This window comes from Lethenteron reissneri, chromosome 51 (genome assembly GCF_015708825.2).
Source record: "Lethenteron reissneri isolate LAM-NWPU_2019-01 chromosome 51, ASM1570882v1, whole genome shotgun sequence".
Lineage (NCBI taxonomy): Eukaryota > Metazoa > Chordata > Hyperoartia > Petromyzontiformes > Petromyzontidae > Lethenteron > Lethenteron reissneri.
Genome location: NC_083829.1, coordinates 4212205 through 4231805, shown reverse-complemented (window position 1 = coordinate 4231805; position 19601 = coordinate 4212205). Strand labels below are relative to the sequence as shown.

At 43.4% G+C, this 19601-nt stretch overlaps 1 protein-coding gene across 1 annotated transcript in view; it reads right to left on the bottom strand.

Moving 5' to 3' along the window:
* LOC133355407 (membrane-associated guanylate kinase, WW and PDZ domain-containing protein 1-like) overlaps positions 1-19601 on the bottom strand; it is a 325885-nt gene that overhangs the window by 234623 nt on the left and 71661 nt on the right. The window contains 1 exon segment of the mRNA XM_061572686.1: positions 1408-1554. The gene's annotated coding sequence lies outside the window, so the exon portion shown is untranslated.

Sequence of the window (19601 nt, the reverse complement as noted above, 5' to 3'; positions counted from 1 at the left end):
GTTTTTAACCCACGTGTGGCCGAGAGGGCACCACTAAAGCGATAAGCTCCCTCGCGGTGCCTTGCAGCCACCCTGGGAGAAGAGGGCTGTGCTTGCCTGATGCGGGAAGAGTCGAGCAGCACTGGGACTGTATGAGCCAACCCCAGGCGACAACAAAACACCGTGAGCACCCCCGCTCTCCCTCCCCCCAGGGGCAACGTAGTTGGACCCTGGCACTGAAGGAGACCACCAGGGGACAGCCAAGTCTCGACTCTCTCGAAGTTTTATCTCACAAGCGAGCCATGTCTTTCCATCCCTTGCTCCCATTGGCCACAGGAGAACTCCACCCCTCCCCCCCAGCACACCCACCCCCCCACGCTTACAGGTACAGGGACTCCTCTACTTGCGAACATTCGACCGATAAACTTTCAGAGTTACGAACAAACCTGTCCGCATGTCAAGTTCAACTGCTGCACAATAGGTGGCATCTACATCTGCAGAACATGAACAACCAGTGGCATCTACTACTACAGGAGATTATGCAACTTGTAAAGTCATCCCCCGTGTTTAGTGTACATGCCGTACAACATGTTTGGAATCGAAAGGAGTAAAGTTGGACTTAAGAACAAATCGACTTACAAACAGACCACTGGAACCCAATTCGTTCGTAAGTAGAGCAGTCCCTGTAATCCAAATGACCTCACCGATGACATCTGGTTCAGGTCCTCCAATAGCCACTAAAAAAAGTCTCGTACACCACTAGAGCTACGGCCAGAATTTCAAAGCGAAAGTTAATGTTGTTGGGGAGGAAATGGTTTGTTTGCTCAGTCGAAGGAATTCGCTAAAGCACTGAATCTTGAGCAATCCTCAAAGTCAAAGCTATATGGGAAGGTCAATGTGCTACAAGTGGGGATAACCCTTACGATGGTATGCTGAATCACAGTTCCACTTACTATGTAAACTTTAAACATGTTGAGGCATGCCGATCTAAAAAGAGCTTTTGGCTCAAATATATAACATAAAAACCCAGGACGCGTCAATGAAATCTATGCACTTTACAAATTCGCTCAACATATCTCCGCACGCGACATTTTCTGAATCTACAATGGGTCGTATTCAGAATAAAGTCAGCACTGAAAGAACCGTGCCATGTCACATTCTCCTATTGTGCATCGGACAGTCACTATCTTCCTTTTGTGCAAAACCAACATCTCTGTCAATGCATTGAGCAAAAATAAATCACTTGTTTATCACGAGCATTCTGCAGAGGGCATGGATTTTTTATTTACTCACGTCGCAAGGGTCTCCAGTGTTTCAGCAACACGCGGGGTGTTATTGTAAAAAAAAAAAAATCACGTGCCAAGAAGCAGCAATTGCAATCGAGTCGGCAATTTCGCTGCCACGGCAGATAATGGCAGTCCATCTCACCGAATGACGCAGCAGGCCCTGGGGATTGCTCCTCCACCACGAGGTCCAAACTTTCTGCGGACGCAGTGGTGTCTGACGGTTTCACAGCTCCTTTGCCTCCTGTCCGCCTCGGGTCCAGCTTCGACGCAAGCAGCTGTGGCTCGGCTCCTGACGGCGCAAAAGCAGGACATTCCATTACTGCCCGGCGCTCGAAACAAATCCTAGGGGGCGAGGGCAACCTGAGCTCGACCGGAGCGAGGGCAGCTTGCTTATCGCCGCTGCAGCGAGGAGCAAACATTTAATTGTAATTAAGGAAGCTTCGTACTTGTAGCAAATCTGCTGTGAGATTTCAGAAACGGAACGAGTCAGTTGCCCATCGAAATTAAACAAAAAAAGGTAATTGGCGATGCTGCTGCTGCTGCATTGGCAGTGACGTGTGCAAGCACAAAACAAAAACAATACTTGCATTGGTCAATAACACTGCCCCAAACGAAATGAGTATATAATTATTAACGTTTTGGGTAATGGCCATGCTCTATGAAAAAGTTCCATCGTATTTTCTTTTTACTTCAAGGCCACGCGTTGTTATTGGGGGATGTGTTGAGTTTTTTTCGTGATATTTGCCAACAATTACGTTGGTGTTCCATCGAGTTGTTCTCCGTTACGCAAAACCATCTTCGGCTCCATCAATTTCCAAACAGCTCACCGTCATCACGTGATGATGATATACAAGAGAGCCCCCCCCTCGCATCGTGGTCACGTGACGCCATGAGAATGAACGCCTCGGTTAATTTAACACGTTGAGAAGCAAGGATTTAGTTAACTTTTAAATCGGCGATACCGCGAAAATAAAAAAAGAGAAATATTGTGATGAACGTTGTAAATTGAAACAGCGAATGCTTGTTAAGCTAGTCAAAAACATAAACAAACACCTCGACACCATCGTCAATAACACTGTGGCCTTAAAAGGAAAGACAGTCGCTCATCGATTATCCGGCGGCGTCGGGGGGGGGGGGGGGGGGAAGTGGGCACAGAGTTTCAAAAACGTCAGATAATCACCAATCATCATTATTTAAAATAGCTTATTTTTGCACATTCTTGCATAACGTTGTGTTTTAGGTGTTGTGTAAAAAAACATTTTTTAAAAAATGTGTTTGCCATATGAAATTGGCATAAATAAATGGGCAAAATAGATAAAAAATATAACATGCGACGCATCAATCAATGCCCCAAATGGCCCTCCTTATGGAAAAGGAGGGCAATTCCCCAAAAGTCGCCTAATAAATTGCTTGTTATATTTAAGGCAGCGTCACCGATGGTGTTCATTTCTATGTCCGTTGGTGCCTGTGCACCACCGCACAAGCAAGAGCATCCGTCGTCAAGCAAATCGTTTTCTTCGAATTATATTTCGCTCGATCTGGCTGTCTTGTAGCTTCAAAACAACTTTATCAAACGTGTAGTCACAGGTTTACAGCACAGCATAACGTACAGTATTTGCTTGTTGCGGTATGCATCACGCGACGGCCACAGCTAATAATGACACGTGTTTCACAGCAGACAATTGCATATCTGAATATATATCTTATCTAATTACGCTTAGTAAAGCACGTGGGGGGGGGGGGGGGAATGCATTTACGTAGAGTGTATACGTAACTGTGACAGCACGCAATAGGCTACTTTGTGAATGAAGCCCACAGTATGAAAAATAAGAATAGGTTTTATCCTTTCTGGCAATACAAAAAGTATTAAGAGAAGTTCAAACACCAAATAGAGACTTTTTGCAAGGAATCAAGTCTGAATTACCCGCACGTACTTGTGGTGAACATGCAAGCAAACACGCTCTGATAATATTTGGCATTGCCTTTGAAACTGATTGGCCTACACCAGAGACAGCCTTCTTTATGGCCTAGTCTCACCAGTGTCAGACCAGAGAACACCAAAAGGCGAACAGGACAAAGAGACAATGCCACACGTATCAGAGGAATTGTAGCAAGGGGGTGAACAACTAAATGTCCCATAAAGGTCCCCAAAAAAGGTCCCATGAGAAGGCCACAGTGTATATAACCTCAAACCACAAACCCACTGCAAGTTTTTCTTGTTCAAAGCCATTAAACACGCGGTTTGCCCGGCCAAAATCAAGTCGCACATTTCCAGAACATCATTTCACAACGCACTTAAGGATTCAATCGCAAAAACAATCACAGCGTTCCTTTCCGTACGTCCGCGTTAGCCTGCAAGGCCAGAAATATTTAGTCGCCAAATCCGTCCCGACGCACAATTACCTTAAGACGGCATACGACCCAACAAAGACAAAGATTCCCCGTGTAGCCTTAACAGACTGTTGGGGCAAGTCCTGTTAGCGAGCACCTATGAAGGCCGGCACGGCGCACGAGGGGGCTTGGGTGGCCAGCACCACGCTCGGCCGCCTTTGTCTCCCGAGTGGCGATGTTCACACACCGCACCATTAACTCATTTGAGCTTGAGGTGACCTAAGGGAGGCCCAGGACCGGTTCGATGAAGTGAGTAGCGACTGAACCCGGGTCGCAAGGTTCATAGCGCAGCACACTACCCGCTACACTACCGCTCCCCACACTCGACCCAACACAACACAACAGCAACGGCCAATTCATTCACGAGAAAGCAAGGGTGGCACAGGCGGGTTTTTTACAATCGGGTTTAATTGTCTTTTTATATTAAACCCGATCATCTGAGATTGGGAGAAATCCGGTTTAATTGTTTCTAATTGCAGAACCGCACTTCGCCAACTTCTCAACGATGGCCTTCATCCATTCCAAGCTCAGGAACTCACTGGCGCCCACGATTGTGGAGGAGAAGCTCGTGTTCATCAAGACCAACCTGCCCGCCGCATTCTACGACTACCCCGTGCCCGACGGCCCCCCCGAGTACGATAGCAGCACCGACGAGGAAGCAGCCTAAGCCTTGGATCAGAGTTTCGTATTCATTAAACCAGGTTTTAATTCTCCGAAATCGGGTTTAATTGTATTAAAGAAAAAACTCGATGCCTGCCGCTGGAAAAATCGGGTTTTTTCCACCCATGCGACAAAGCGAGCGCCAAGGAACAGCCTTTCTCTCGTCACACTTGGCAGAGCGTACGACTTTCCGACATTCCCAATTTCCAGACATTTAACATCTAGTAATTAAACTCTCTGCCACTCTGCGGCAGGCGTGACTTACGTGCATTTCAGCAAAATGACAAATTATATACTCTTACGGTACCCCCCCTCGGCGCTGCAGTCGCCTTCCAACATTCCATTTCATTATTTCAAGCTCTCCCCCCCCCCTCTCCCGCCATCTACTGAAGCCCGCTGTATTGTCATGCAAAATGCTGGAAAGAATTTTATGGTCTCAGCATTTAGCCATCTGCTCCACTCCCATGTCCAGCCTGTGTTACTAAGTGTTTCCTTATAAAGTCTTCTGGACAGATGGAGCGGGGTTTTTTTTTTGTTTTTGCCCTAGGATATGAACGTCTTCACGCACCGCATCTCTAAATGATTTGTAATGAAAAGGCAGCCAGCCACAGAGCTTCCAAACAAGACATTAGTTCAAACATTTGCTTTACCAGCAGGGGCAAAGGAAATACGTTTTTTTTTCTTCTTCTTAATTACTGTCTTCAGAAAAATGTCACTGCCGTGTCTGATATTCCTGTGCCTTGTCTTTGTAACCGCACATGTACGGTCGTATCCTGACCACTTCACAGTAGCTTCTTTGGGTGGAGTGGTTCGGTGGCATAGTTGTTATTGCACTGATCGGATGTGGCACGAGACTCGAGGAGAAATGGACTGATGTGGTACAGAAGGATGTGGAGCTGAGTGGACTTGCTGATTGCCTGGTACCAGCAGTGTCAAGATCGGCCTCTGTGGAGGAGGAGGCTCGTGAAGGATGCTACTGAGAAGTTGGAGGCAGTCGCCCTCCCAACAAGGAGCGGGATGCCGAGCGGCTAAAATGCAGCAAGTTGGCACAGTGGGGAGCACAGGTGGTGCATCTGCCAGTAGTCAGCTCAGTCAGTCAACCCATGGCACCTGGTTCTGTCCCCTGACCTGCTGTCAGCAGCGAGCCTTCGACACTTCACTCAAACGCCGTGTTGACGTGACCGTCACTTAGTCGCGGATGACAGTTGTTGTTGTAATGCACTGACCAAGGGTAACTTCAGCATCAAGTGATATCTGAACTGGTCCTGTCAATCCACCCTTCGTCCCCCCCCAAACCTCCAAACAACCTTCATTGACCAGAGTGGTAAAGTATGGTCAAAAATAAAGCGTGGGGAAGGCCTTCAGCCATGGGTAGGCAAAGGGCTGTGAAGTATTATTACATTTTATTGTTCTGGTCTTGTGAAAAGTACAAGTTTCATGATATATCATTCCAAAGCAACATTGTTGAATGCTCGCTGCAATATGTTTGAGCTACTCAGTGTAAAATGCCAAGCAATACATCTTTATCTGCGAAACAGATTTGTTTTGCTCGGCGTCATACGAGTTGTTGACGACTAAATATCTGCTGGGAAACGATTCTATTATTTGCTTTTGTATAACCACGTTTGTCAACGTATGGCTTAGCCCAATAACATTGCTGTGTTGGTTTTGAACGCGTGTAAGGGCGGTAAAGGTGCAGCCCTGCAATTGCGTGATCACGACACTGCTGGCGGAAAGCCGTGCAAGCGCTTTAACATCTCGCACCCAAAGCCATTTGCGCTGCACTACCCTTTAAACAAATCCCTTCCCCGTGTATTCGTTATGACCCAAATGTAAAATACTGTATTCCGCTGTTGGTGTCGAGAATTTATTGGCGAACATCTCAAGAAGTTTATTATCCGAATAAATTACCCGTCGAGCAATAACGGCTCTGTTTCAACGGCTGGCTCGACCAGCACATAGACATGGCAGCAAGCGTTTATAAACAAGATGTGAAAAAATGTGAAAGTAAATAAAACCAAATGATCTCACGAAACGATTCCGTACATTTGTATTTTTCGACCCTGAATGACGTCTCTCTAAACGAGTTACAGAGATGGCCGAGTCTGGACAATGGACTGTCAACCCTGGCCCATTTTCCGCTTGACAGTATTTCTAAGAGGATGTAAAGATGACCCGCTTGCGTTCATTCCAACTTGAAAATTCTTGCATCTCACGTGAATCTGTCTCCGGCAAGAGAGATGAATAACCATTTACCCATTTTGCCCTGGGTGACGTGCCGCCATCAATTACACAAAGCGCACGCTATCCCAACTTTCCCTGCCCGTCTGTGCAAGCATCTTGTGGGTCATATTACAGGTACTGGAATTGTACACCGAGCAGATGTACGTATGTATTCAGCTGCACAAAGTCATTATTTAACAAGGACGGCCAAACCTTATGCACTGATTTCCCGGCAATGCTGGCAAGATTTCTGGTAACAAAAAAAAAGATAACTCAAGAGATGACTGGAGTATGGAAGGTCTCTTTATGCACCATCATTCACATGCAAATGTTTGTTTTTACATGCACGGCCGTTCTGCACGGCATCTGCAAAGCGACGTGTCTGCTAACACACGCTCAAACGCACGCACGCGCGCGCGCACACACGCGGACCAAGCTGAATCATTGTTAATATTTGGTTACAGGAGCGTGCAATCAACGGCGGGGATAAAGCATCTGAAGCAGGGAGTGCAACAAATTCATTAACACGGCATTTTTCTCAGCTCGTGATAAACGCGTCGAATGTCACGCGGCGACGAGCCGACGCTTAGCCATTCTGCTCACGTGACCCCGGCAGCGATGAGGATAGGCGCTATCATTTATCGCTATATAAAAAAAAATAAGAATTGATTCTTCAAATAAATCGTGACTAAATTGCAACACTTCATCAAATCACCTGAGAAGTGGGGTGGAGGAGGTGGGGGCGTGAATTTCTCAATCCCGACCAAATGGTCCACGTTCTCCAAAGTGACATTCGACTATTTTCGGCGGTTCCACTAATGAGCTGTCACTAAAACCATAATAAAGCATAGTATCTACTACCACGTGCAGAACGATGATCACTTTTATGGTCACTTGATGAACGGTAATAATCATTTTAACTTTCAACGCTCCGCCGCACATTATTTCTCTCCAAGAGAAAGCGAACGATACGGGCGGATACTCTTTGGTTTTTTCGGTAAAGTCACGTAGGTAAAAAATAAAATAAAATAAATGAAAACAACTAAATTAAATCACGACGTTTCGGGCGCAACACAAGCATCCTTCTTCAGGTGGGGACAACGTAGCGAAAGCACAACCGCTTAAGTGTGTCATTTATTTTATTTTTTACCTACATGACTTTAACGAAAAAACCAAAGAGTATGAATCCTGGCAGTCACGAAAGCTTCAAATCTAGGATACGGGCGGAGCGAGGAGGAACCACAGACAGAGGCAGCGGCCACGTGACGAGCCGGCAACAAGTCCCCCCATCCCCCCAAGCTCTGCAGTCCTCTATATATTAAAATGTTACCAGCCAATTAACGAGTGTTTACATTGGGAAATTCCACGCGTGTGAGGGGGCAACACTCGATCCCATACAGGTGGAACCGATGCGGAGTCCAACATTTTGTTGGACTGCCCGTCTCCTGACAAGCCAGGGTATGGCAACCTCTTCGACGCCCACGGAAGAGAGTTTCACGCCATTTGTGTGATCCGTCAAGCCGCGCTGTCTCCCAAGGTGCCGGATTCCGGCGAGCGTAGCCACCACCTGCTCGGGTATCTCGTCGATCAAGCAAGCCATGTTCGCACCTCGTGCACAACAACGTATCGATGCCTCTTAGCTATTGTATACGTTATACAGTGTGAGTACAAATTCTAAATTTAAACCAGGTTTTATTTGTTGTCCTTCCCCCGCACCTCCGATTAGCACGGTTGGCTATGTACACTTCGAAAAAAGTTAAACATGCATAGACGCCTTTTTGGTTCCAATACAAAACACACAATTGCATTAAATGCCGTGATCGTTGTAAGTAAAAATACGTTCCTGACGTATAATATTCAAAGATGCGATGGTAATGCAGGATTATGATAGCTACACATAATCAAGAATACGTTTGGAAAGAGGTGCCGAAGGTGGCTTTATCCAAAAAGTAAAATAGTTAAATATCTTCTCAAAAACTTTGAAGGGTCAAAGAAAAAAAATCTTGGACAAAACATTACCGTTGAAAAAGTTCCCTTTCATCAAACGTAAACCTCTTTCGATTTCAGAGTGTGTGTGCAATTTGCAGGAAGGATTTTGTCTGGGAAGGCGACGACAAACCATCTTGTTATAATTCCACGAGCAAAGCAGAGTGTCGTTCCTACAACCACCCTTATGTGCTCTCCATGGACAATGCATGCATTGCTCATCATATGAAAATATAGCCACACTTGAGAGTTTGGGATGTTGCAAAACAAGAGTAACGGTGCTCTTAAATAAATATCTAAAGCATTGCTTTGGCTAACTTTGTCTTAAGAATTTAAAGTGGATCCTAATGTAAAACATTTTTTGTTATAGGTAGCTCTATCAAGGCTGAGAAATCTTCAACATTGTTTGGGAAAAAGCTTCAAAATTTGTACGATTGTTCATGATCTAGCCTCCATCCATCTCCCCCTCTCTAATCTCAATTGTGCTCTCCGGCACGCTGTCTCCTCCACTCCGGACAAATAGAGGCCTCCCCCTTCTTACAAAGCCATCCACACACAGTCAAATCTTCATTTCGTGGGAGGTCGCTCATTCTCGGCTACTGCTCCCTTGTCTGGAATTCTCTTCCACTTGAACTTCGCGTAGCTGAGACTGCTGGCGTTGATCAAATCAATATGTACAATTCAATTGACTCATTTGTTTTCATGTGCACATCGCTAAAATGTGTTGTTTGCGTTTTTTTTAAAGATCTATGTTCCATGTGAAGGGTCTGGATTTGTGGTTGCACATAGACACTATATAAATGTAAATTGTATTGCATTATGACGGGATGCACTGCAGAAGTCCATAAAGTCACGTGTTTTTATAATGCCAAAGTTCTCTATTACCGATGGCTATTCCTGAAACGCTATGATGGCAGTGCTTGCAATTTGTTTTTGGAAGTGCAACTGGATGTTACATTTTCCAATTCGCACCACGTTTATGTAGTTTAAATATATTTGCATCTCAAAACAGGGTACTAGAGACTGTGATGTTCAGGGTGGTGCAGATGTCTTGTGACCGCTCAATTAATTTGCCCCTAACTTCCTTTCCCTTTGAACATTAATTTCTGTTTTAAATAAATCCCACTTCAAAATTATTCAGTTTTAGATCATTAAATGGGGGTCACGGGACGTCTGGACCACCCTGTACTTTATCACACATTTTAAACATCGATCAACGCATTATCGATTGAATAAAAAAAAAACTCTCAAATCCTGGCTTCTGGTTACACAACACAGTGCCACCATTCAACGGTCCCCCTCTGTACTCCACTGGGCTCCATAGACCAACGCGTCAGTCAGAGCCACGTGGCATCGACGTAGTGCAGTTCTTGCCTTGCAGACGACGCAAGCGACGGGACTCCAGTGGCCGCGATGCCAATGGAGATTGCCAAGGGTTGTGCGTCCAGACGTTTGGTGGCCGTGATTTGTCTTTATTCTCACCGGAACACAAGCTTTAAATGCATGTCGGACAGCCCGATGGGTATATGTCTCCAAAACAAATGCCCGTTGAACTAAGTGGCCTTCATCTGTTTGAATCAACAAAGCCCATATTCATTATGAATGTTCAGGCTGCTGTCGTAGTATTTGGCTTAATAGCTCATGTTTTAGCTTTAGGACCCTCTCTAACCTATTGAAATAACATTGTAATATGTTTCGTCGGCCGTGGCGTAAGAACATTTCTGGTAGCTCTGAGAACGATAAACTACAACAAGCATGCACAATCGTTATCTTCAAATAACTCAGTTGAAACTTAAAATATAATGATTAATTTCTTTGCAATGTATAAGGATATATTTCACCCTAAGCAGTGTTCAGAAATAAAAATCCACCTTTGAAAAGCTACCCAGGTCAGTTATTTCTATCAGAGATGAAATTTAAACAATCTCTCTCCATGGTAATTCAAATGCACTCTGCCACGTGTGGCAGGATTGCATTTTCCTGGTTATGGCATGCTTACTTTAACTCAATGATGCCTTTCATCTGTCAAAATTACCTTTATAGTTCCTTGGTTGGCTTAATTACACGCTCAGTGAAACAGTTATTGCATTCCTCTTGCATTGTTTTCCCAAACATTCTTATTTTGCTTCCAGCCCTGACCTTACCTGGATAAATTGAAAACTAGTCGATGTAAAACATTCAGGTAGTGTGACATTTTCGGAAGAATTCCGTCAATGTGAATTCAGAGGTCAATGACGACAAAAAATGTTTTTGCTAAAATGTGTTGGCCCTTTAATTTTGACCGGTATCTTAAATTATTTGTGGCCCATATTTCCTGATATACAAATCGAGAGTAATTTTGATATGCTTTAGCTTGAAATTAATACTTAAATTAACACGTCTAAGTTGTGGATATTTCATAATGCAACATTATCATAAATTATAATTTCCAGTTTCGGGAAGCCATGATTCATAGTCCACCCATAAAACATAGCAATGTCTGGTGGAATTCATTTGCTGTACTCTTAATGGCAACACTTGCTACACAAACAGAAGTTAACATTGATTAAAGTTCTTGTACATCAAGAAATCTCACTTGGAACGCAGTGACACTTGTTATTAACGCATTATCGTATTAGTCATCATAATTAACAGGACCCTGCGGGGTGGGCTGGTAGGAATAATACTTAGTACCGGTACAGAGATATCGACCGGGTATAGAGGAGTTAAAGAAAAAAATACTGTATTCTAGTGTAACGTTAATTAAAAGTGTTTGTTTTGACAAGAAACGCTGTGAGATTTAAAGACTCGTAGTCTTTCATTTCCAACACCACCCTCAACACCACCCCTCCCACGGACGGACGGACACATTAATCTATTGGTGGTCTGGTCCACTTCGTTCCTACCAGTATTAGTTTAACACGTAGTAGGCTTTCGCGACCAATATCATCCATAATGTAGTTTTTTTTTATTTGGGGGGGGGGGGGGGGTTAGATAGCGTAAATGTGTCGTTAAACCCGCCACCACCCGACACAGCGTGACCAGAACGTGGCCAATTTGTGAGTCGTACAGCAACACCGGTGTGCTGGAGAGCGAATCCACAACAATATGATGCGTCTTCTTGGTTCTTTCGGTAAAGTCACGGAGAAGGGAAGTAATCAAATAATAAAAATAAAACATAATAAAATAATTCTCACAATGTTTTATTTTTATTATTTTAACTAGGCCTCAGTAACTTTAAAGTGACTAATACAGTTTATAAACTACTGATTATAGCGCGCGCCTGTCGTTAAAATGTAACTCTTACACGCGGCTACTCGCGTTAATGTTAAAAGTGCAATTTATTTTTTATAAACAAATTAAAATAAACGCTTAATATACCTTACCACGCAAAGGCCTAAGGCTGTATACGAGGCGCTAACGGACTAGGCCTCAGTAACTTAAAAGTGACAAATAAAGTTAATAAACCACTCATTATAGTGCGCGCGTCTCGTTAAAATGTAACTCTTACACGCGGCTACTCACGTTAATGTTAAAAGTGCAATTAACTTCTTATAAACATTAAAATAAACGCTTAATATACCTTGCCACGCAAAGGCCTAAGGCTGTATACGAGGCGCTGAATGACTAGGCCTCAGTAACTTTAAAGTGACTAATACAGTTTATAAACTACTGATTATAGCGCGCGCCTGTCGTTAAAATGTAACTCTTACACGCGGCTACTCGCGTTAATGTTAAAAGTGCAATTTATTTTTTATAAACATTAAAATAAACGCTTAATATACCTTGCCACGCAAAGGCCTAAGGCTGTATACGAGGCGCTGAATGACTAGGCCTCAGTAACTTTAAAGTGACTAATACAGTTTATAAACTACTGATTATAGCGCGCGCCTGTCGTTAAAATGTAACTCTTACACGCGGCTACTCATGTTAATGTTAAAAGTGCAATTAATTTTTTATAAACATATTAAAATAAACGCTTAATATACCTTGCCACGCAAAAGCCTAAGGCTGTATACGAGGCGCTAACGGACTAGGCCTCAGTAACATTATAGTTGCGCGCGTCTCGTTAAAATGTAACTCTTACACGCGGCTACTCACGTTAATGTTAACGAAACGCGCGCACTTTATTTAATTTCAAGGTTTTAATCAAAAGCTATCTCAGGGAATAAGGGAATGTTACACGTGTCATGCCAAGTGTTTGCAGTAGGGGGCGATGTTGCTACCAGGATAGCGTCACTGAGTCTAAAGGTTTTTGTAGGGTCATGCCAAGTGTTTGCAGTAGGGGGCGATGTTGATACACGGAGGGACGGACGGACGGACGGACAGTCGGACGGACAGTCGGACGGACGGACGGACACATTAATCTATTGGTGGTCTGGTCCACTTCGTTCCTACCAGTATTAGTATATTCTCACAGCGTTGTGGCTAGTCCCTCAAATTCACATTTTACCCATAAACGTGTGACGCCCAAAGCAACGCTCACGGGCCTTCACTTTTCGACAGGTTTCAACAGCTGACGAAGACGTTGGTCAGCTGGCCAATATCCTTCCGAAGGAGTCACAATTAAATGTTTTTATGATTAATACGTCATGAAAACGGTATTAAATTGAAGAAAACTATGAAGAAAAAAAACATTTCCCAAGTCAAATATCTGCACCATGCAGGTCGACAATTTTTGATTGCAAAATGCTCCGTAAGGTTCCATACAAATGGTCCCGATAGGGTCTAAACTCTGTGGATATCAATGCAGGCGATCAGTTGCCACAAACTCATTCAATGACATTAAGCGAGAATCTTCAATCACGTCGTTAACTCAGATTCCCTCTCGCAAAACTGGATGGATCCGTGCATCTCCTGTGCCAGCGTCCCAAGTACATGGACTCCGTATAGCGTTTGGATTGAACACAAAACTGCTGCCCTGTGCGTTCTGTGGCACTTTGTCTCTCAGGTGTCATGTTGTGGCATATAAAATATGGATCACACATTTCCTATGATATACAGGCGTCTCAGAGCATAAATCCCTGTAAGTACTTATGAGCCTCAGGTCCATTCTTCTCAATGCAGCTTTAGCGTATTCACAGAACGTAAAAAATCAGATGCAGTTACACATTGTGTAGACCTTTGCAAAACAATCAAACAACTGTTGATTTGAACAAAAGCTAAATTAAATCCGAAGTTTATGATTTTTTTTTGATATTCATTTCTTTCTCAATTTTCAGAGGACTAGAATTCGGATGTGCGGTTATCTCGGATTTATTATCATTTCTGACGTAATTTTTTTTTTACTAATAATAAAAACTATCATATCCATGTTTTGAGCCAATTGAGCTGAGCAGCTATAATTTTCACATCGTCTTAACATTGCAATTTATCTCTCGAGAAAATGAAATAATAACCTTCTGCACTCACGTCATTCTGTTCAAATCCTGTGTGGATGCTTTCCTCCCCATCGGAAAATATTGGTGAGCAAAAAATACATTTACATATGCGCACTTAGCCAACATGCACAATGCTGTACATTCTGTTTTCAGATTAAATGTAAACTGTGATGGGTTAAAATTACAACAATGATTTGCCATTGAATGATTTGCCATTGTTGTTGGTCACATAGATTGTATGACCATACGTCACTATGCTGCTCAGTGTGTGATGACGAAGAGTGCAACCACATGACCAGTTCAGATATCACGAGCAACCGATGTTAGTTTTCAGGATTCCGATAAAATGACTTTGTGACGGTACATCGCAATGCACAAAAGCCGATGTTAGTTTTCAGGATTCGGATAAAATAATTTTGGGACGGTACGTCGGAATGCACAAAAACCAATGTTAGTTTTCAGGATTCCCATAAAATAATTTTAGGATGGTACATCGGAAAGCACAAAAGCCGATGTTAGTTTTCAGGATTCCGATAAAATAATTTTGGGACGGTACATCGGAAAGCACAAAAGCCAATGTTAGTTTTCAGGATTCCGATAAAATAATTTTAGGACGGTACATCGGAAAGCACAAAAGCCAATGTTAGTTTTCAGGATTCCGATAAAATAATTTTGGGACGGTACATCGGAATGCACAAAAACCGATGTTAGTTTTCAGGATTTCGGTAAAATAACTTTGTGATGGTACATCGGAAAGCACGGTAAAAAACTTTTACTTAATACAAGTACAGTACACTATTGTTTTGATTCTTTTGTGTTGTGTATCCTTAACTACTACTTAAGCAGCATTCGGGGGAGGGTTGATGGCAAAGTGGATTGCATAAGGCATTCCAACACGAAAACCCAAGTTCAATTCCCAATCACAGGTGAGATTGGTGGTGAGTGACATCTGAACCAGCCCTGTGCCTCGCCATCATCAACCTACATTGACTAGTGAGGTGAAGTATGGAGGTCTTCTGCAACAGTGGTCACATTGTTATTTTAATATTCGGAAATTAATGACCTGCAGAGACAATGAAAATAAAATATAGGACACGCATAAAGCGGCCGCTAATAACAACAATGCACCTTTCCTCCCACCCCCTAGAAAATCCATCAAATATTAGGTTTTTTTTGGGAATGGAATCGAAGTAAAAACAAATGACTGATACGCTTTCCAAACCTCTCAACTCTGATTACGTCAAGATTCCTCCCCTGACCACCTTGAGAAATTGTTCTTTCACAAAGGGAAGGAGGGAGGACAAAAAAACCCTCTTACTTATCATGACAGTGGATAAATGTGAACAGCGACAGCTGTATGGCTTTTTTACTTAGATGGCTTGAAATTGGAATCCTGTTTTTTTTTACCCTTAAGTGCAATCATCTCCAGGGGGATGGATGCTGAAATGTTGTTTTGAAGGCAGCAGTCTGCACGGGCCGAGAATTCAAGTGAGATGCATTGTTGTCAATGTGGTAACTGTGAAGCCAGAAACGTAAAAAAATATATAGAGTTGTCGGGGGAGAGAGGGGGGGGGGGGTTTAGAGTATTTATAACCACCGTTCACCTGAGGTCACACGATGGTAATAAAGACACTGCGTGATGGTCTGCAAAGCCGTGGCCTCAGTTTGATTTCCAGCCAAGGCTAGCTAACATACCTGAACTGTTTAACACGTAGGCTTTCGCGACCAGTATTATTCATAATAAAGGTTTTTGGGTTAGATCACGTTATTTATAAATGTGTCGTAACCCTCCACCACCCGACACGGCCAATCAGTAAAAAATGTGTCACGTTGACAAAAGACAAATAGTTCACTACTTTAGCCCACCGGTGTGTTGAAGAGTGGATCCAAAACATTTACAATTTGAGTACGACGTTTCGCTGGAAGTTACATCCAGCATCATCGGGCGATTTGACAGAATAGTGAAGCCATCCACCTGCTTCCGGTCTTAAATAGTGCACGATGGCGTCATCATTGTTGAACCCCATCAGGATTCGAGATCAGAGTTGGAGATTCAAAGGTAATACCCAAACCAGTTAAAATAACACATCACATAAAGTCTGTTAAAGCTAACCAAATACTACACAAAGCTAGCGAATTATTATTACTAGAGAGAATACAGCACATTAGGAGTGAATTATCTCAAATTTCTGAACCTCTACAGCACTTGCACATTAGCAATAGTGTTTCCATACATGATTGAAATATAATCAACACAACAATCAGCTGATAATATATTTAATTTAACTAAAACTAAGCAAATTAATAAATTATCCAGATTACATAACAAACAAGTCACGAATAATAACGAACAATTTAAAAACAAAACTGTAATGAACTTAACTAACACTGATTTAACCAGTTACATGATTTCCGTCTTTTCTAAAGGCCTTAACTTTGCTGTTGCCCCACGCACAATTCCAGTAGATGAGATAATTGCCGAGATGAAATCAGCGGTTAGACATCTTCCATATAACGAGGCAGAGAAGACTAGACACGAGGTTGCCAAAATAATTGAGAATCGTAAAATAAAAAAAGTGAATATTACCTTCGGTGAAGCAAAAGCCTTAAGAGAGCTTAGATTAAATAAATAAATTAAAATTATGGCAGCTGATAAAGGCAGCACTACTGTAGTGATGTCCCGGTCAGATTATGATAATACAATTCAAGATTTACTTGAGGAAGAAACATACCTATATTAAAATTAAACGAGATCCAACCAATACTTTATAATGCAAGACTTTGCAATCATTGAAAATTAATTAATCCCCAAGACTGTGCAATACCAAATTAAGCCACGGGCCTCAAAACCACCAATATTGTATGGGCTTAATTTGAAGCTTTCGTGACTGCAGGAATTCACTCTTTGGTTCTTTCGGTAAAGTCACGTAGGTAGAAAAATAAGATTGAACCGCCTCTACGGGGAGGATTTCCACACAACTCAGAGATGACTTCAACCGAGAAGATGGATGCAAATTTAGCAATCTTTGGAAGGACGTTGATCAACCAGGTAAAGTTTGAACTGTTGTGTTGGCCGACTCTCTGAGTTGCATTACATTTCTAAGTTTGCTAAGTTTGATCTTTTTCTTTTTCTCTCTCTCACCTCGTTCCCTCTTTGCATTTCACCCCCACCCTCTCGCCCGTTACGGCAGTCCCTCCCCCCCTCCATCCCCCTTTCGGATATATATAATGCCCCGTCACATCGGCTTGTTTCTCTTCATCACCTGAAGACAGGTGACAATAGCCTCCCCAACATGACTTGGGGAAGCTATTGTCTAGCAGTGGATAGAAAAGGGGCTGTAAATGAGAATTTGTATTGTTGTTGTCGTTTTTATACAAGTTACAGATTCTCAAGACAAACACCCCCTCCCCCCTCCACTGGGCCGTGAACAGACTGTTGGGGCAAGTTCTGTTAACGAGCACCTGTTAAGGCCGAAAGGGCACATGATGGTGTGGGGCCGGCATCACACCTGGCCGCTTTCGTCTCGGAGCTGGTGTTGACACACCTTACCAGGTACCCATTTACGGCTGAGTCGACCTAGATGAAGGAAGTCCATTACCAGCTTTGATATTCGCCACCGACGCTAGCCGTGGAGTGCGAATCGAACTTGGGTCGCCAGGTTCATGGCTGCACTACCGTAGGATATAGGGCATGCAATACAGCACACACGTGTAATCATGCACAATACGTGTTTGCACAAAGACTAATTCTCACCATCAATTAACATCCCATCTCCTAACCGTCCCCCCCCACCCCCTTCAATAATTCCCATGCATACAACAACTCCCCTACAACCACATTTTGTAAAAAAAATGCTAATCCAGATAATCTATCGACGGAGGCTATACAGAGTTTGTAGAATGTGATGTGTCGGAGTGCAAGTTTCCCCCATCCCTTCAGCCATGCCCATTTAAGCCCCAATGCGAAAGACGGGAGATTTCGGATCGACAAATGTGATCCTCAACGTGTCCCTTGTTGCACTTAAAATACTGGCGCATCCCAATTTGCCAGAAGCTTTCATCTTTGTTTAACCAAAGCTAACGGAGCTTGACAAAAAAAAAACACATGCATCCGTGCCGTGCACTGCATAATGGCAGTCAGTGCGAGGACTAAGCAACAGTGAGTTGTATGTCCAAGAGTGCCATCTTCCTGTAAGCTGCATCCTGATTACAGGATATCCATTGCCATTAAGCCACACACTTGCCAAGGCACTCAGTAATGCAAGTGTCCAAATCAATGAAGCGTTTTTTTTTTCAAGTGTAAAAGCAGTCTCCGAAGAATAATGGGGGGGGGGGGGGAATAATGCATTAAAAAGGAACCATACAATACAGTGTTTAAATATTGTAATACTGTATGGTTATGAAATGGCTGCTGGGATGGCAATGAAGCAAGCCAGTAAACGTGGAACGTTGGGAACAGTGGTTCCAAACCCGGCGCTGGAACGTTTACTGGGAGAAAGCAACAGAAAAAAAGAAAAACAAGAGACACCGTGTATTGTATCGATTTAGGAAACGTTGGTTTAACACGTAGGCGTTCGCGACCAATATTGTCCATAATACAATTATTTTTTGGGGTTAGATCGCATAAATATAAACGTGTCGTTAAACCCGCCACCACCCGACACATGCATTGGAGACTAAGCCCACAGCATTTACAATTCGAGTGCAACGTTTCGCTGGCGATTCCAAACAAGCGGCTTCACCAGGCGATTCGCCGGAATAACAGGAGTTAGGCTCGTATACATTTTTTTGTAGATATCAGATTTGAAGTCTCAATTTCAGATGTTATTTTGTATTTTCAGATTTTAGTACATTCGGGTAATTTATGAACTTGACCAGCTCATGGACTGAATTTAAGCATGTTTGGCCGATAGATATACTCGCCAAACGAGATTGTACGTATGTATGTTCGAGAGCCAGACGCACTAAACAGAGGTGCGGATTATTGAGGGTTGGGTCGGTGAATGCGGCGAGCAGAGGCCAGGAGTTTGGGGACTGCTTGGTTAGACCACTCATGTAGCCAATGGGCCAATAAATAAATGCACCGAGGCACTAAATAGAAGCAATCGCATGGTAGCGCTTCATTGCAATCACTCTAGGGTGAGAATGTGGCCCCGAAACCACAACACACGAGACCACAAAACCTCGCCGATTGCGTAACCCCCCTCGATATTTATTGCAAACCCCTCATTTTATGAAGCGTTACAAAATAAGGTCTTGCTCATATTTATCGTCGCTACCCCGCGCTAGGCCCTGCACACTGCAATCACATCAGCAGCTGGCCTGAATTCATTAAGGCGTCTACTGTGGAGTCCACAGTTGGCAACCATTAATTGTACAGACCCCATCACTCATTATGCAGGGGTGTTCCCTTTGCCAGGCCCCCTGTGGAGAAAAGCAACTGATTGACATTGTGAACTCAAGCGCATTATGTTAAATCATCCGCCAGCGACGCGTGCGTACCCCGTTGATGGAATTTGCTGGAAATGTCGTGCATTTCCATTTTGCCCCGCTCCCACTCATTGAAGCCTTGTGGCTCGCCTCCGTTATTATAAGGCTCTGGGGTCATCTTATCCCTGGGGTAAATCTGGCGGAGAACAGGTTTGACTCAAACTCGAATATTATAACTCTGCAACCACGATGTATATCACCGGCACCGGGCCAGCTAAAGTTTGAG